Source organism: Aegilops tauschii, chromosome 7 (genome assembly GCF_002575655.3).
Source record: "Aegilops tauschii subsp. strangulata cultivar AL8/78 chromosome 7, Aet v6.0, whole genome shotgun sequence".
NCBI lineage: Eukaryota > Viridiplantae > Streptophyta > Magnoliopsida > Poales > Poaceae > Aegilops > Aegilops tauschii.
In genome coordinates this window covers 23,218,947-23,239,226 of record NC_053041.3, presented here as the reverse complement: position 1 = coordinate 23,239,226, position 20,280 = coordinate 23,218,947, and the positions used below count along the sequence as shown (strand labels likewise).

The 20,280-nt window shown below is 44.2% G+C and overlaps 1 non-coding gene across 1 annotated transcript; it reads left to right on the top strand.

The window, feature by feature from the left end:
* Positions 1 to 2,076: 2,076 nt before the first annotated feature.
* On the top strand, positions 2,077 to 2,148 carry TRNAG-UCC (transfer RNA glycine (anticodon UCC)). Its single transcript has one exon. It is a non-coding gene; the product is annotated as a tRNA-Gly (tRNA).
* Positions 2,149 to 20,280: the final 18,132 nt, after the last annotated feature.

The following is a 20,280-nucleotide window of genomic DNA, read 5'->3' as shown; positions in this document are numbered from 1 at the left end:
ATCATCGGAGAGGCTATGGTGTTGATGTGGAAGCCCTCCGTGATCGATGCCCCCTCCGGCGGAGCTCCGGAAAAGGCCCCAAGATGGGATCTCGTGGGTATAGAAGGTTGCGGTGGTGGAATTAGGTTTTTGCCTCCGTATCTGATCGTTTGGGGGTACGTAGGTATATATAGGAGGAAGGAGTACGTCGGTGGAGCAACAGGGGGCCCACGATGGTGGAGGTCGCGCCTGTGGGGGTAGGCGCGCCCCCTACCTCGTGGCCTCCTCCTTTATTTCTTGACGTAGGGTCCAAGTCTCCTGGATCATGTTCGTTCCAAAAATCACGTTCCCGAAGGTTTCATTCCGTTTAGACTCCGTTTGATATTCTTTTTCTGCGGAACTCTGAAATAGGCAAAAAACAGCAATTCTGGCTGGGCCTCCGGTTAATAGGTTAGTCCCAAAAATAATATAAAAATGAATAATAAGGCCCAATAATGTCCAAAATAGAAGATAATATAGCATGGAGCAATCAAAAATTATAGATACGTTGGACACGTATCAACAAGCAATGAAATTGAAGATCTATCAAGAGCAGATTCTGCTAAGTGTTGGACAAACAAGTTTTGCAGATTGGTGTAATCAGTTTCGGATCTAACGATGTTTGAAAAAGAAAATAAAATCAAAACCTATAAAACAGCACCGGAAGAGCTAATGCACTGGCAAGATTTCTGCATCTAGGAGACATGTTCAGTGATTAAGCGAAGGGATAGAAACAGGTTCCGCGTGTTTTTAAAGCCATCTTTGGATCAAAGTGAAGATTAAATAGAGATATGACAAAGAATGATGATGAACTCTAAGAACTTCAGAACCCTAATGGAGATCTATGATGGGGAAGATGAGGTACTTACTGGATCCGATGAACAACGGAGAGGAGTTGCAGTTTTTTCTCTGGTCTCGTTCAGGTTGATGCAGCGGCCAGGGTTGAGGAAGTTGACGAGGCCGGTGGCGGCGGTGCTCAGGTGCGCAGGTGCTTTGCGAGAGAGAGAGGTTGAAGACGAGAAGGGAAGGGAGAAATGAGAAGGCTGCCTGACCCTATTAATAAGGGAATGGGTAACAAGCGGACGCAAGAATCGAGGAAGTCAATGAATGATTATCTAGTGACTCGGACGCCTCGATCTTTGGGATGACTATTAAAGATAAAGATCTGTTAAGATTTGTTGGGATTTTGTATTAATATTTATGACAGGTGACGTCACAGCGGGTTACCGCAATCCCAGGGAATGACGTCATGGCGGGTTACAATATCTCACAAAAGAACGAATGATGAAGGAATTTTTAAGTATGGAAGATTGATATGAACAAGTTCAAATCAACATGGGGCCTAATGTTGGGGATATAGCTATTGAGTGTAACATGCCCAAGAGGGGCCGGGTTATACTCATGGCGGTTCATAAAAGACAAAGCCCATGAGGATATTAAGGATGGCGGTTCACGGAGCAGGCTGCTAAGGGCCAGAAGCCCAAAAGCGACTTAAGACCCATAGGTGTAAACCGTCATGTATGTATGACTTGTATTGTAAGGAAAGTGTAACTAGTCACCGAGCCGGACACGTTGTCTATGAGTCGGCCGGGACTTTGTAAGCCACCGGGTGTCAACCTGTGTATATAAAGAGGCGACCCGACGGCGGGTTAAGGACAGGAAACTACAGATCGAAAGCTAGGTCAAGCGGATTCGCTCCCTAGTAATCAAAACCTAAGCAATACAACCTCAAACTGAATTAGGCCTTTAACTTCACCGTAAGGGCCTGAACCAGTATAAACTCCCTGTGTCCATTGGCCCGTTTAACCCCTTTAAGCTAACCTAGTGCAATGGCTCCACGACTAAGTCCTCACACTAGGACATATGGCGTGACTATTCCACGACAAAATGCATCTTTAGTAGATGAGGGCATCAAATAGTTATCTGTTTTTGCTAAGTTTGTCGATGTGCATTCCGTGAGAGCAAGTGCAAAGATGTTAGTTGACTCATAGTACTAGGTAGTGTGAAAACAACAACTTCCTTCATAAAGAAACTTTCATCTAAATTGGTGTCACCATTGCGTCTGTAGTCCAACGGTTAGGATAATTGCCTTCCAAGCAATAGACCCGGGTTTGACTCCCGGCAGACGCAATTTTTTCCTAAGATGCTGCCACTTATTTATTCCATGATATTGACTTTTTATTATACATGGAAACTTTTTCAATGATATTGACTTTTTATTATACATGGAAACCTTTTTAGAGGATGCTCTGATTTTATAATCTATCTATCTATACCAATATAAAGAGACCCAGTGGGGCAGATCCAACAGATCTCCGTCATCCATTAGCGTTAATCCGACAGTCTTTATTGTCCTAATGGTGAGCAACTAAACACGTTTAGCGCTAAACATCTTTATTGCTAATTAATCCTTTCTCTCCCCGACCCCCTTCCTTACGTACCATTTCACACGAAAGGAAACTGCCATAGTGATCCGTCGTGCGATCCCCTTCCTTACGTACCCGTTCACACAAAAAGAAACTGCCACAGCGAACCGTCATGCGATCCGCTTCCTTACATACTCTTTCACACGAAAGGAAACTGCCATAGGGAACCGCCCCAAGGCGCTGCCCCATCACCTCGCTTCAGCGACGCACACCGCCCCCATCGCCTCGACCCGCAATAGCTTCAAGGACGCCGCCCCTCACATCTCCGTGCCGCCTCTACCCATCGCCTTTCCTGGCCTCGGCCGTAGCGACGCCGCCGCAACTTCAAGGATACCGGCTGTCGGGGACGCCGCCTAGACCACCTAGCCGACCAGCGGGGGCGCGTACGAGGCGCCGCCTGGACCGCCCATCGCCGTCGGACCTGTCAGAGACGCCGCACGGCCATCCATTGGTGTCGGGCTGTCAGTTGGTGTCGGGCTGTCAGACCATCATGCACACTGCCTGGACCGCCTGCCCGTCCCTCTCCGTCGGGCCTAGGTCATCAGTGCCGCCATCAGGGGACGCCGCCGTCAAACACGCAGCCGTCGGGCCAGAGGTCTTTCATCTCTACTTTCTTCATTTCTTCCGGAGAAGATTAATTCATGTTTCACTGAACAGAAAAGCAGCCTGTATGCACTAAAAACTGAACCCAAATCAGGCTTCGTAAAACTGAACCAAAAGCAGCCTTATGTGCACACATTCAACGGTTATTAAGCATCATTACCAACATGCGCTATGAAACAACTAGGTTACACAATGATATGGAACTTTTGGTAGCAGCTGGGTAGTGGATCAGTTGTGCTGATTTCAATGGATTGTGCTTAGATTTTTGGATTTCTCTTTTAGCTGCATGAGGACAAGGTATGTGCCCCCTCCCCTCGTCACTTGCATATGCCTTTAACTACGTTGGATTAGTACAATTTTCAACCCATTTGAAGGAAGAGATGGACCTGCCGCTGGTGGTGCTTACACAAACTATTTATTTTGATGCTACTTTTTAAAACAAAAATTCAGTCATATCTTCAAGCCGAATTAAGATTACACGTGCGTTGCACGTGCGCATTTACTAGTACTTTTAAGGATGCTAGATAATTGTCCGTGTGTTACAATTTTCTTTGTTTTTAAATCATTGGTTGATGTACATCCGTCTTATGATACATCCAACCGACCATTAGAGCATCTACAGAGATGTCCGGACGGACGGCTCGGTCACTGACTGGTCGTGAAAATTCGTCTTAGACGGGCGCCTCAAATGCCTGGACTGACCGGCATCCCTTATATCCAGCCCAAATATGGGCCCCCCGGATGCGGCCACCATGTTGGAGTTGACAGACCTACCCACCTCAAATTGCACCAAATCCATCCCCTCGACCTACCGGATCCATTTGCTCTCTCCTCTCTTCTTCCTCCTTCCCACCGCCCGTCTCACAGCTCCATCGACGCGCGCGCTCCGTCGCCTTTCCAAGCCTCTGTGCCGCCAGCACCGGCACCGCACTCCTCTCTCCCGTCCTCGCCGCCGGGGACGTCGTCGCCGGCCCGGATGCGACCGCGGTATGTTCGGCAACTCCCGGGCTCCCCCTTGCACTCTATGTGTTTGACACATAGTCCAACATGGTTTTTTGTAGGAAAAACTATGAATTCTGATGGTTCATCGGATGAGGAGTATGGACCGACATAGCTTGATCAAATGATACAAGATGAGTTCTTCGATTCCTCGGATTCGGGCGAAGAAGTGGACTTGACCATGCTCATGAGCATGCAAGAGGAAATGGACCAACAAGTAGAGCATATTCTTAACATCAAGGGCTCAATCTCAAAGGGAGAAGAGTGATCAATCGGGATACGGTGTCCGGAGCACGACTACTATGTCAGGGCTACTTTACTCCGAAGTCCGAACCCAACTTTCCCGGATGATCTATGGTTTCATCACCATTTTCGCATGCGGAAACCATTATTTTTGCGCATTGTGGAGGGAGTGGAGGCACACGATGACTACTTCAAGCTCATAAGGGACTGTTGCAACAAACTTTCTTTCTCTGCTAAGCAGAAGCACGACTGCTCTGAGGATGCTTGCAGTTGGTACTGCCACATATGCCGTTGGTGAGATAGTCAGGATGGGGGAGAGCACATGCCTGGAGAGTGAAGACTATTGTCGAGTTCGCCCGCGCCTTGGTGCGGTGTTTGGAGCAGAGTATCTGAGAGAACCAAATGCGCAGGACACAGAGAGATTGTTGGCTATTAGAGAGGCCAGAGGGTTTACAGGGAAGCTCAGATCAATTGATTGCATGCATTGGCAATGGAAGAACTGCCCCAAGGTTTGCGGGGAATGTATCAAGGGCACAACAAAGGGTCACCATCACATTAGAAAGCAGTTGCATCACATGACTTATGAATTTGGCATGCTTTCTTTGGAATGCCGGGTTCTCACACGACATCAACGTGCTTCAACGATCTCCGATGTTCATGAGGCTTTACAATGTGGAATCACCGTTGTGCAACTACACCATCAACGGCCATGACTATAACATGGGATACTATCTTGCCGATGATATCTATCCTCAGTGGGTGGCGTTTGTGAAGACAATTATTTCCGAACAACATGGCAAGAAAAAAAGCCGCTTTGCAACAATGCAGGAAGTAGGTAGGAAGGATGTGGAGAGGGCATTCGGAGTGCTTCAAGCTTGTTGGGCAATTGTTAGTGGTGTTGCAATGATGTAGGAATCAAAAACTTTGTGGCAGCTCATAACATGCTGTGTTTTGTGTTAGCTTCAGGTTGTGTGTATCATGAATGTCTTTCGACATCTCGTTGCTGCAGAGACTGGGTGTAATTGGTATCTTCGCGATATTAATATATTCTCCTTAAAAATGATTTTAGAGACAATATGCATCCAGACGAAGAGTAGTTTAAAATAAAGTGCATTGGGACTACGCTCCTGGAAATCATTAAGGATCCAAGATTCCATGTATACGTAGTGTTTGTCTCGCTGAATAATATGAGCAAAAATCTCGAGATTAAAGAACTATATCTCGTGCGCTTGCAAATCTTTGCATTCCCATTTAAAATATATCCCGGCCTCTTGCTATTTATAAACTTGCAGTCCTTGTCTCACACATTTGGAGTCCAACTATTTCTTTCTTTCTTCCTACTAGGGCTCCAACTATTTCTTACGTACCGGAACCTTACACACGACTATAACCGAGTTTGTAAAGCAAGAGATTTGCCAATATGAGAGGGAGCAGCCTAGTGCAGGGGACGATAATTTTCTTCATTGGATGCCTTGTCGTGTGTGCACAGTGTAAGTACTACGTACTGCATGCATCATCGCCGTCATTAGCATCTCTTGTTAATTTCTTGCAATTAATTTTTCAGAACATACATAACATATACGTCTGAGGTACTGCATACTAATGTTAAATATAATATGTAGGTGGTCTCAATAATAAGCAAATGGTGGTCAACCAGGATGGTCATGCGGCGAACACAAGTACCAACGCTACCAACGTCAACTCGACGTCTGTAGGCGAGAGCAAGATAACCTTGCAATTTTGCGTCCGCCGTTACTTTTGTCATTTCTCAGATGGGCTCCGTTTTACGTGCTACTGCTGCCAGAATAATGGTGCCAAGTGTTTCAAGAGGCGGAGTGAGTGCCTGGACAACTGCCCTACCTGCACCCCTGAATGCCCACCTTCATCGGGGCTTCGGGGATAGAATTCCATATGCTCGATTAATTTGTTCGTCTGTAAGGCTGGCCATAGTGGGGGTAACATAAGTAGTATCATGCATTTGGGACTCGCAAACATGCTTATGTGGCAGACAATTAAAGAAGAGAGAGATGGTTATAGTAACATAGGTAGATACCGTAACATAATAAATGTGATGCTACTATGTGTCATGCATGGCAATAAATGAGACCACCTATGATACTAATCTATAATACTATGCACTATAGAGGTAGTAACATAGACTAGTAACATATGCATGTTACTAGTCTAAGTTACTCCTCACTATGACCAGCCTAATAAGCAAGGTTGGAAAAAGCGGTAGGCGTAAGCGAGGCGGTTGGCTTTTGCCTAGTGCCTAGGCGGTGCTTAAGCGCCCTAAGCGCAGCCTAGGCGGTTATATAATTTTTACTATCAGGGTGTATATGTGGTTATTATATGTATTTTATTAATTTAGGGCATATAAGTATGTTAATTACCAGCTACTATGATTGAAATATGGCCCTTTTGGCATATCAGTGCAATATGGCATGCCTTCTCGTTTGGGTAGACAATTTCTTACTTGCTCTGCCTAGACTTCTGCTTATGACCTAGGCGAGGCATTTGGACATTGCCTAGCGCCTAGGCATGCCTAAGCGCCTCCTAGACACTGCCTTTTCCAACAGAGCTAATAAGAGGCACCTTATTTGGTTTGGGCAATTGGGTTCCAACCAAACATTAGAGGGTATCCCGCATGTTTCTGCGGAGATTCAGCGAGGCAGAATTTGATGAAAGGAATCCCCAGTAATTTGTTGCCTTGCGTATTTTTTATTTAAAAAGATCAAATCCTTCCGTAGTGCTTTGGCATGGTCGACAGCCGCAATCCCCCCCTTTAATTTATGGCGACTCCTAATCAATGGTGCCACGTGCTGTTAATTTCTTCCCTCGCGTCCTCATGACAGCCACAATCCCGCCCTTTGATTATGGTGACTCCCCGTCAATTGTGTCATGTGTCTTCCTCGATAATTCTGAGATTAAATTCTCAATCGGTTAATTTCTTCGTCACCCACAAAAAATATATATTCTTCCACCTCTTTTGTATTTTAATTTTTCGTAATTTTTGAAGGACCTGGAATTTGCATCTGATCCGAACGACTCGGTAGCCGCTTGATCCACATGGTGCACATGCCCTGCTGCCCGATTATTTTTCTTCTCCCGCGGCGGCTCTTCTGGCCGGCAATTTGACTTGTCGTGGTGCGAGCGGATGCGTCGACAAGGGGTGGACCGTCAAACGAGTCAAGATAGGGAGAAAATGGAAAATAAATAAAGGGACGAACAAGAGAGGCACGACATGTGCCTTTGGCCAAAGTTATTCTGCGCGCGCGTTCCTCGTGATATGATGTGATCGATCCTATGGGCGAAGTTCTAACAATTGGTATCTAGAGCAAGGTCGATTTGAAGCCGCGCTTGCCCCAGGGTGGCGACTTACTAGTGCCTCGAGGCGGGCGATATAGTCACTGGGTGGTTCAGCGACCAGGAGGAGCGGGCCATGAAGTCGCTCGGTGATGCAGCAAAGGGGAGGATCAGGCGATCGTCGTTCGGCGGAGTGACAAGGAGGGAGACTGGCTGTCGTCGGCAACGCGGTGGAAGGTGATCGTTGATGGGGAGTGGTGGTACCGAGGTGCGGTGCCGGAAGATCTCTTCAAGATCGTCGTCGTTGGAAGTCTCAAGGTGTCAAGCGAGTTAGCCCGACTGGTCGTCGTCTCTTCGGTGAGTCATTGTCGTCTTTGTCATGTCCAAGTGCTCATCTTTGTGAGGAGGCGTTGAAGATGAAGCGTGCCCAGGTCGTCTATGTGTCTCGACGAGAGGATCAAATTCAAGTATGTGGGGGCGGTAAATCAGTGAAGGTGAGTCTCTTCAATGAGGCCGTGTCTCTACATGAGGCCGGAGTGGGCGGTCCACAGGATGGTGTGATCCACAAGGAGCTGGCATGTATCTCGCTAGGGTGGATGGTGTAGTCTACCGGGTGGTATATTCCACAGGTTACTATCGAGGCTGGGTAGTCCAAGGCATATCTGAAGTGGTCCATAAATTCGTCAAGTCAAAATTGAGGAGAGAATGTTGGCAACAATCTAACCGTCAATTTGACTTGTCATGGTGTGAGCAGATTTGTCGACAAGGGATGGATCGTCAAACGAGTCAAAATAGAGAGAAAACGGAAAATAAATAAAGGAAAGAACAAGGCACGACACATGTTTTTGGCCAAAGTTTTTGTATGCGCGCGTTCCTCGTGATATGATGTGATCGATCCTGTGGGCGAAGTTCTAACACTCGTGGAAGCGCCTCCGCCTCGTTACCCCAGTCCTGCGCCCGTGTTGCCAGGAGCCCAGGAGCGCCCTCTCTGAATCCCGCGCTCGGCAGCTCCTCTACCGCCGTTGCAAGGAGCCCCGTCTGTCGCCGCCGTTCTTTGCCTGCCTCTGGCGCCGCCGTGGAGGAGTAGCGCCTTGTCCCGTCCGGCCGTGTGCTCGATGGAGGGGAGACACATCTCTCACACGTTGACCCGAGCCAGCCATTGGCAGCATCCTGATCCCTTTGCCGAGTGGCGGCTACTACTCATTTGTTGTCGTCGGTTCGTCAAGTACGAGGATGAGACACCACCACTTGGTACTTCCTGATGCAGTTCGCCGGTGCTCTCACGCCTACGACCGCAGCACAATGGCCATGATTCTTGAGCACGATTGCTTTTGGCAATCGATCCCTGGTCTTGTCCATGATCAAATCGAAACAATATTTTATGATGTGTAACTCGTTAGGCACATGATCCTATGTAATTTAGATTTTGACTTCTTAGATGATTTCTTCAAGTTACATCTATTGTTTGTTGGCTCCGCGTGTTTGATGTTTCCTACTCCCTCTGTCCGGTGAAAAGTGTAAATACAAAAAATTTAGAACAAATTATAGAGTGAAGTAAAAAATGTGTTGAAAAGGTGCAAGGCACATGATCCTATGTAATTTAGATGTTGACTTCTTAGATGTATTCTTCAAGTTACATCTATTGTTTGTTGGCTCCGGGTCTTTGATGTTTCCTACTTCCTTCGTCCGGTGAAAAGTGCACATATAGAAATTTTAGGACAAATTATGAAGAGGAGTAAAAAATGCGTTGAAAAGGTGCAAGGCACATGATCCTATGCAATTTAGATGTTGACTTCTTAGACATTTTCTTCAATTTACGTCTATTGTTTGTTGGCTCCAGGTGTTTGATGTTTCCTACTCCCTTCGTCCGGTGAAAAGTGTACATAGAGAAATTTTAGGACAAGTTATGAAGTGGAGTAAAAAATGCATTGAAAAGGTGCAAGACACATGATCCTATGTAATTTAGATGTTGACTTCTTAGATGTTTTCTTCAAGTACGTCTATTGTTTGTTGGCTCCTAGTATTTGATGTTTCCTACTCCCTCCGTCGGGTGAAAGGTGAACATAGAGAAATTTTAGGACAAGTTATGAAGTGGAGTAAAAAATACATTGAAAAAGTGGAAGGCACATGATCCTATGCAATTTAGATGTTGACTTCTTAGATGTTTTCTTCAAGTACTTCCTCCGTCCGGTGAAAAGTGTACATAGAGAAATTTTAGGACAAATTATGAAGTGGAGTAAAAAATGCATTGAAAAGGTGGAAGGCACATGATCCTATGTAATTTAGATGTTGACTTCTTAGATGTTTTCTTCAAGTACCCCCTCCGTCCGGTGGAAAGTGAATATTTGACTTTAAAATTTATCCACAAAAGAGTGTATATCTATCTTCTCAATGCACATTAAGGTAGAAAAAATTGCTTTTCTCTCATCACACGGTAATCAAGACCTATAGCAATCTAAACATGGTTTGTTTAATTTTTTCATGCACTTAGGTAATTGGGGGTAGGATAATTAAAAAGGAGAGAGATGGTGGCTTGCATCTTTCTAATGCATTTTTTACTCCACTCCATAATTTGTCCTAAAAAAATTATATGTACACTTTTCACCGAAAGGAGGGAGTACGTCTATTGTTTGTTGGCTCCCGGTGTTTGATGTTTCTACTCCCTTCGTCCGGTGAAAAGTGCACATATAATTTTTTAGGACAAATTATGAAGTGGAATAAAAATCACATTGAAAAGGTTCCACCATCTCTTCCCTCTTTAATTAACCAACTCCCAATGAGCTAAATGCATGTACGAATTAAGGAGACCATGTGTAAAATGCTATTGGTCTTGATTACCGTTCGATGAGAGAGAAACACTTTTTTTTTCTATTTTAACGTGCATTGGGAAGATAGAAGTTGACTCTTTTATAAACAAATTTTAAAGTTAAATGTGCACTCTTCACCGGCGGAGGGAGTACTTTCTTAGTACAACCTTGTACTAAAGTTAGTACAAGTCGAGACACACTTATTTTAGGACGGAGTGAGTACTAAATAACAGTGCTAACGTTGCTTTCGTCGTTATGTCCTTGTCTGTTTTAGTCTTCAAGTTCATCCGTTTCACTGTAGTACCAATTAGCCGAGAGGAGAAAGTTGTGTTATATTAATATTTAGTAGGTAATTTATGTGTAAATACCATGAGGATATACACACTGCATACATGATAACTTAGTACAACCACTACAATAACTTTGTAATTTTTTGACCCGAGTAAAAAGTTGTTGAACAAATAACCCCAGTAGCTTATGTGTAAATGGCATGATAATATACGCACCACATATGTAATAACTTATGTACAAACAATCATAAAAAAAACTTATGTACAAACACCATGGTACCTATTGCCCCATAAAAAAATTTGTTGCAAAACATACCCCGATAAATTATGTGTAAATAGCATGATAATACACGCACATCACGGATGATAAACCACTTACAAATATCATGGTAACTTTTTGACCCGACAAACAAGTTGTTGAAAAATGTACCCCAGTTATTTTTGCGTAAAATAGCATGGTAGTAATACAACATAGCTTAATATTTTGACATGGGAAAAAAGTTGTTGAAACCCATCTCCGGGAAATTTTTGTGTAAATAACATGGTAACATTCGCACCATAAATTTGATAACTTGCGTATAAACACCATGCTAACTTTGACCCCGAGGGTAGTTGATTTTTTTAACTGACAAGCCCGATAAATTCTATGTAAATAGCATGATAATATATGCACCATAGATAATATACGCACCATAGATCAGATAACTCTATGCATTGGTTGATAGTAATTTTGCATAGTTGCACGTGCTGCAGGGCACTCCACATGGTTCGTGGCCTTGACGATTGCGATGTCCAGCTTCTGTTGCAAAGAGCGATAATTAAGAAGAAGAAGAATAAGAAGAACTAATCCTAGGAGGAGTAAATCTGAACATAGGGCAGTGCAGAACAGAGAGCGAGATGGTACCTTGTGTAGAACAGAGAACAGGGAGCAAATCTGAACATGGAGTAGTCACTGTTCACTTTGACGATGCCTCCCCGTCCGCAAAGCGGACGGCTTTCCGCTGCGGCACGCAGCCCGGCTCTCCGCCAGCAACCTCCACCACAGTACACCTCCACCCCCCTCGCACGCCCCTCCCTGTCCTTCGCGGCGGAGAGCGGCGGTCCCAGAGCAGCCCCACCACCTTCCACCTCCGGCTCCACCTCCGCCTCCCCCGCACGCCCCTCCCTGGCCATCGCGGCGGGGGGCTACCGCACCGCCGGCAAGAACCCGCTGGTCTCCAAGCTGCTGACCCAGCTGGGCGTCATCCACCCGCTCCCCGCCCCCGCTCCCGGCCCTCCCCCCCCCCCCCCCCCCCCTCTGTGCTCGGCCTCTTCGCGCTCTTCTTCTTCATGGGCGCGGCAAGCTGCTCACCCTTCGTCGGCGACCCGTGCGAGGGAGAGGTGTCGGCGACGATGAGCTAGGGATTCGGGAGGAGTCGGGAGAGAGTGGGTGAGCGAGAGCGAGTGAGAAAGTAAGCAAGCGAGTGAGCGAATGGGAGGGTAGTTTCGGAAACGACACAAATATCCTAACGTGACGGAAGTTGTACTAGAATCCTCCGACGACAACTATTTCAGAACAGAGGGAGTAATACAGTAGTTCCTGTATTGAGATCTGAAAGTGTTCAATGTTGTTTCTTACGTTTTGTTTACCAGGTCCGGAAACCATAGTTTGCCTGCCGGGTCACTCTCACTACACCTGCCGCCACCCATCCTCACCTCGCCGCGCCGAAGGATACCTTCGGGCAAAGCCCCATCGACGGTGGCGAGGGCGGGCACCAACCTCCTTTCTCGGGCATCCCCATAGCTGCCTCTGTTTCCTGGTGAAAGAGGATCTTCGCTGCTTGTCGATCGCCACCACCTCGCGGATCCTTGCGGCCTCCACTACCCCTAAGTCCAAAGGCCTCCGCCTTTCGTGGATCCAGACAGCGCTACATGCCTCATTCTGCGCGCCTCACTGCATCTCCTCTCCTTTGCTCCGGGTCAATGCACGGCGGTTATGCTAGCTTTTGGCTCCTTCAGCAAAGGCTGTCGCTCGTCATTGCCTTCAGGGCCGGCCCCTCACTACTGTGATTTGCCTTCGGGCCTCACGGTCCCCGGTGATGCGTCAGAGGGGAGGCTCCCATGCTTTGGCCATGACTGCTCTGCATTGGCCTGCTCAGGGCTTTGTTGGGGAAAGTAGTAATTTCAAAAAAAAAATCCTACGCACACGCAGGATCATGGTGATGCATAGCAACGAGAGGGGAGAGTGTGTCCACGTACCCTCGTAGACCAAAAGCGGAAGCGTTAGCACAATGATAACCCACAAGTATAGGGGATCGCAACAGTTTTCGAGGGTAGAGTATTCAACCCAAATTTATTGATTCGACACAAAGGGAGCCAAAGAATATTCTCAAGTATTAGCAGTTGAGTTGTCAATTCAACCACACCTGGATAACTTAGTATCTGCAGCAAAGTGTTTAGTAGCAAAGTAGTATGGAAGTAACGGTAACAGTAAAAAAATAATATTTTTAGGTTTTGTAGTGATTGTAACAGTAGCAACGGAAAAGTAAATAAGCGAAGAACAATAAGTGAAAAGCTCGTAGGCATTGGATCGGTGATGGAGAATTAGGCCGGATGCGGTTCATCATGTAACGGTCATAACATAGGGTGACACAGAACTAGCTCCAATTCATTAATGTAATGTAGGCATGTATTCCGAATATAGTCATACGTGCTTATGGAAAAGAACTTGCATGACATCTTTTGTCCTACCCTCCCGTGGCAGCGGGGTCCTAATGGAAACTAAGGGATATTAAGGCCTCCTTTTAATAGAGTACCGGACCAAAGCATTAACACATAGTGAATACATGAAATCCTCAAACTATGGTCATCACCGGGAGTGGTCCTGATTATTGTCACTTCGGGGTTGCCGGATCATAACACATAGTAGGTGACTATAGACTTGCAAGATAGGATCAATAACTCACATATATTCATGAAAACATAATAGGTTCAGATCTGAAATCATGGCACTCGGGCAGGAGTGACAAGCATTAAGCATAGCAAAGTCATAGCAACATCAATCTCAGAACATAGTGGATACTAGGGATCAAACCCTAACAAAACTAACTCGATTACATGATAGATCTCATCCAACCCATCACTGTCCAGCAAGCCTATGATGGAATTACTCACGCACGGCGGTGAGCATCATGAAATTGGTGATGGAGGATGGTTGATGATGACGACGGCGACAGATTCCCCTCTCCGGAGCCCCGAACGGACTCCAGATCAGCCCTCCCTAGAGGTTTTAGGGCTTGGCGGCGGCTCCGTATCGTAAAACGCGATGAATCCTTCTCTCTGATTTTTTTCTCCCTGAAAGTGAATATATGGAGTTGGAGTTGAGGTCGGTGGAGCGTCAGGGGGCCCACGAGGCAGGGAGCGCGCCCCCACCCTCGTGGACAGGGTGTGGGCCCCCTGACGTGGATTCTTCTTCCAGTATTTTTAATATTTTCCAAAAATATGTTCCGTGGAGTTTCAAGTCATTCCGAGAACTTTTGTTTCTGCACATAGATAACACCATAGAAAGTCTGCTGAAAACAGTGTCAGTCCGGGTTAGTTTCATTCAAATCATGCAAGTTAGAGTCCAAAACAAGGGCAAAAGGGTTTGGAAAAGTAGATACGACGGAGACGTATCAACTCCCCCAAGCTTAAACCTTTGCTTGTCCTCAAGCAATTCAGTTGATAAACTGAAAGTGATAAAGAAAAACTTTTACAAACTCTGTTTGCTCTTGTTGTTTTAAATATGTAAAGCCAGCATATAAGTTTTCAGCAAAGATTATGATTAACCACATTCACAATAACTCTTAGGTCTCATGTTTACTCATGTCAATGGCATAATCAACTAGCGAGCGATAATAATAAATCTCGGATGACAACACTTTCTCAAAACAATCATAATATGATATAATAAGATGGTATCTCGCTAGCCCTTTCTAAGACCGCAAAACATAAATGTAGAGCACCTTTAAAGATCAAGGACTGACTAAACATTGTAATTCATGGTAAAAGAGATCCAATCATAGTCATACCCAATATAAATTAATAGTAATGGATGCAGATGACAGCAGCGCTCTCCAGCTAGTGCTTTTTAATAAGAGGGTGATGACTCAACATGAAAGTAAATAGATAGGCCCTTCACAGAGGGAAGCAGGGATTTGTAGAGGTGCCAGAGCTCGATTTTAAAGCAGAGATAAATAATATTTTGAGTGGCATACTTTCATTGTCAACATAACAACCAAGAGATGACGATATCTTCCATGATACACACATTATAGGCGGTTCCCAAACAGAATGGTAAAGTTTATACCCCCCTCCACCAACAAGCATCAATCCATGGCTTGCTCGAAACAACGAGTGCCTCCAACTAGCAACAGTCCCGGGGGAGTTTTGTTTGCAATTATTTTGATTTAGTTTGCATAAAGCATGGGACTGGGCATCCCGGTGACCAGTCATTTTCTCATGAGTGAGGAGCGGAGTCCACTCCTCTTGAGAATAACCCGCCTAGCATGGAAGATACGAACAGCCCTAGTTGATACGTGAGCTATTCGAGCATACAAAACAGAATTTCATTTGAAGGTTTAGATTTTGGCACATACAAATTTACATGGAACGGCAGGTAGATACCGCATATAGGAAGGTATAGTAGACTCATATGGAATAACCTTGGGGTTTAAGGAATTTGATGCACAAGCAGTATTCCCGCTTAGTACAAGTGAAGGCTAGCAAAAGACTAGGAAGCGACCAACTAGAGAGCGACAACAGTCATGAACATGCATTAAAATTAATAAACATTGAGTGCAAGCATAAGTAGGATATGATCCACCATGAACATAAATATCGTGAAGGCTATGTTGATTTGTTTCAACTACATGCGTGAACAAGTGCCAAGTCAAGTCACTTAAATCATTCAAAGGAGGATACCACCTCACTATACCACATCACAACCATTTTAATAGCATGTTGGCACGCAAGGTAAACCGTTATAACTCATAGCTAATCAAGCATGGCATAAGCAACTATGATCTCTAATTGTCATTGCAAACATGTTTATTCATAATAGGCTGAATCAGGAATGATGAACTAATCATATTTACAAAAACAAGAGAGGTCGAGTTCATACCAGCTTTTCTCATCTCAGTCATTCCATCATATATCGTCATAATTGCCTTTCACTTGCACGACCGAACGATGTGAAAATAATAAGAGTGCACGTGCATTGGACTAAGCTGGAATCTGCGAGCATTCAATAAACAGGAGAAGACAAGGCAATATGGGATCTTGGTTAAATCAACAATAATGCATATAAGAGCCACTTCAACAATTTCATTATGGTCTTCTCCTATCGACCCCCAAAGAAAAGAAAAGAAATAAAACTATTTACACGGGAAAGCTCCCGACAAGCAAAAGAAGAACGGGAAATCTTTTTGGGTTTTCTTTTTAATTATTACTACTACAGCAAGAAAAGTAAACTAACTAAAAGCTACACTATTTTTTTGGTTTTTCTTAAGGTTTAACAAACACACAAGAAGAAAGCAAGAAAAAGAAAAATAAACTAGCATGGATATTACAGTGAAAGAGTATGAGCACCGGCATCTAGCAATGAGTGTGTGAACATGAATGTAATGTCGGTGAGAAATACGTACTCCCCCAAGCTTAGGCTTTTGGCCTAAGTTGGTTTATTGCCACGGATGGCTGGAGGATATCCATAGTTGTAGCTGGGGTCGTACTGAGATGAAGAAGACTTTGATTGCCACTGGTTGGCAATTATCCCCGGATCCCATTGGTAATTAGACTGTCGTGGAGGTTCAAATTGTGGTTCCGGCTCCATGACTGATGTAGGGTTCCGGTAAGCGTGAATGGCCGCCAGCGGAACGAGATATGGACCTGCAGATAAATCAAACAAGGAAGGAGCAGGCAAGGTAATAGTCTCAGGGTGATGTTTATCAAAGAACAATTTATATTTAAGCGCCCCTTCCCTATTCTTAACAATAAAGTCATGTGCTACCATACTCTTATAATCTAAATAAACAGTGGGCAGCAATTTTTCTTCTTTTTCATAGTGCCTAATAGGTATGTTATAGTGTGTAGCAAGGCGTGAAGCATAAATACCTCCAAAGATGGGGCCCTTTGTACGGTTCAAACTTAACCGTTTGGCAACAATACCGCCCATACTAACAGTATTATCATAGAATAAACCATGGAACAAAATGATAATATCAGGAACACTAAGGTTTCCACAGTTTCTGCGACCAATTAAGCAACGACTAGCAAATATGGCAAAGTAGTGTAAAACAGGAAAATGTATGCTAGTGATTCTTGCATCGGAAACCTTCCTAGTTTCCCCCACAATAATAGTGTCAATAAACCCGTCGACATCTTGACGATGTGGTTCATCTAAACTACCCTCAAAAGTTATTTTGCAAACCTTGCAAAATTCATCTAGTGGCATCTTCTTAACCACATCATATAAATGAAACTCTACTGAAGGAGGTGATTCCTTAGGATAATAGTAGAAGTTTTGCACAAAAGTATTGGTGAGTAAGAGATGCTGTTCGCGTTGGTCGTGGAGGAAGTCGGCGAGGCCTGCATTCTCAGCCAATTCATAAAAATCATCATAAATCCCGGCTGCACTCAAGAAATCATTGGAAGGCCATTCACACGGCCGGACCTCCGCGGTGCGAGGCAAATTATATTTGGGCCTCTGTGCTTCTTCACTTTGCTTTTTCTTCGAGCTTCAGCTCGATGAGCCCCTCAAAAATCTCTTCATTATTTTCTGAAAAATTCTGAAATTTTTAGTAACTTCAAATAAAAGTGAACCAAGCTCAACAAAATTGATAGCAACTACTCCTACAAGTGCCTAGAGCCTATATCAAGCATTAGAACTACTTGGAACCATATAAATTTGACATGCAAGCTCAAGAACATGGTCACCTAGGCAGCACAAATTTGCAATGAATAAAGCACTAGAACAAAAACTAATTGGACCAATGGAGGAGTCACATACCAAGGAACAATCTCCCCAAGCAGTTTTGTGAGAGGTGCTTTGAGCAAGGAGATAGAAAATCGCAGCAAAATGAGCTAGAACTCGTGCTTGAGCTGGATGGTGATTTTTTGGGAGGAAGAAGAAGTGTGTGGGTGCAGGAATAAGTGGAGGGGGGCCATCGTGGGCCCACGAGGCAGGGGGGCGCGCCCTGGACCCTCGTGGCCAGGTGCTTGCTCCCCCTGCTGTGTTCTCAGTGCCAGATATTCTCAAATATTCCAGAAAAAATCATATTCCATTTTCAGGGCATTTGGAGAACTTTTATTTTCGAGGTATTTTTATATTGCACGGATAAATCAGAAACAGACAAAAAAAATATTATTTTTACTTTATTTCAACTAAATAACAGAAAGTAAAAGGAGGGTACAGAAGGTTGTGCCTTCTAACTTCATCCATCTCATGCTCATCAAAAGGAATCCACTAACAAGGTTGATCAAGTCTTGTTAACAAACTCATTCCGAATAACATGGAACCGGAGAAATTTCGAATAACACTATGTTACCTCAACAGGGATATGCACATCCCCAATAATAAGAATATCATATTTCTTCTTGACAGTAGGAAGAGGAAATTCAAAACCTCCAAAAATAATCGATGGAATTTTTCCAATAGAATTGATACTGTGGATTTGAGGTTGTTTCCTCGGAAAGTGTACCGCATGCTCATTACCATTAACATGAAAAGTGACATTGCCTTTGTTGCAATCAATAACAGCCCCTGCAGTGTTCAAAAAGGGTCTTCCAAGAATAATAGACATACTATCATCCTCAGGAATATCAAGAATAACAAAGTCCGTTAAAATAGTAACTATAGCGACCAGACCTCAAACAGTCTAGTCTCTGTGCATCAGTGTCATCCCTGGATCGGTAATGCTGACACGCACAGTACTTGAAGGATTTATAACAGAGTAGCAATCACACACTTATTACATCGAATAGTCTCAAGAAAGAACTTATTACAATAAATATGGCTTAAGGCCAACTAAATACGATAACAACGGAAGGCTTGGAAGATAAAGTGAGTCCATCAACTCCAACGGCATCACTGAGTATAAGACCACGACCTAAGGCTCCTTACTCATCGTCTGAAAAGTCTGCAACATGATACGTTGCATCCCGAAAACGGGTCAGCACATGGAATATGCTGGCAAAGTAACACATAGAGAGTAATGAACAGAATAATGCTATCACTACATGCATATTTGGCTGGTGGAAAGCTCTATGGTTACAGTTTTGCGAAAAGCCAATTTTTCCCTACTGCACAGGAATATATTTTTATTTAACTACAAAGTTGGTTGAAAAATATTGAGAAGGTAAACCCCCTCTCAATCCCAATTAAAAGTAATCATTAATAACCCAACAAAATTAGTTAAGTATAAGATGATGAGATTCACATGATAATCCAAGAACTAGATACTCAAGATGTCCATAACCGGGGACACGGCTAACCATGATTAGATTGTACACTCTGCAGAGGTTTGTGCACTTTTCCCCACAAGACTCGATCTCCTCCGTTGGATTTCTCGCACTACATGGTGTTTGAGAAACGGATAACCGAGACACAGTCTTTCAGAAGCGTTAGCACCTTACGATGGGTAGACAGTTACACCTACTTTCCCCTACATCTGCTAGTCTACCACTGTAAGAGTTCACACGACATAATCAACTATGCTAGAGCCCATAATAGTATGTGGCTGCACACGGAAGTTTCTAGCATGAATAATCTCATGATCCCTTTGAGCCTGGGTGGCGGTCCATAAAAAAACAAGCAATCACTGGAATACCCAGGTGCCTCAATCCACCCAGATGTGTGTTTAAGTTGCCACCTTAAGTAAACCATTAATTAACAATCTCACATCTGTCATAGATACACTCACCCAATCCACGTCTACTAGCATAGCATAGCAATAAGCAAACGTAGAAGTAACTCCCAAAGGTTGATAATAAAACAGGTAATAGGTACTACCTCATCTACTTCCCGATACCCACAATTTAATTAGATCCCAATCATGCAATTGTTTGAGGATTGATCTAATGCAATAAAACTGGGTATGAAAAGAGGTATGATCAAAGTGTTACTTGCCTTGCTGATGATCCGTGAAACCTAGAGATTCGAAGTAGCACGCTACGCACTCCGGGTACTCTATCGCAAACAAACAAGCATACAATAAGCACTCATCTAATGCATAGGTATAACTCAAATAAAAGATCTAACCAGAAAGTTCAACTTAAGAACTCCGGTTTGCAAAAAGAATCAAATCAAACGAAGAAACGAAAGTCAAACGGCGAAAGAAACAATCTTCGTTTACTAATCTGGACCTAAGTAAAATTTTACAGTAGCAAAAACTTGTTTGAGTTGATTAAACGGAAAGAGGGTTTCGAGACGAAACTCTAGGCGCTTGAATCGCCTGATTCCGATAAACGAGCGAAAAGTTATACTAGAACTAAAAACAGATCGGAGATCGCGATCGGAAATAATCGCGGAAAATCCGAGAAAAACAAAACGGACGAACGGGCTAACGAACGAAC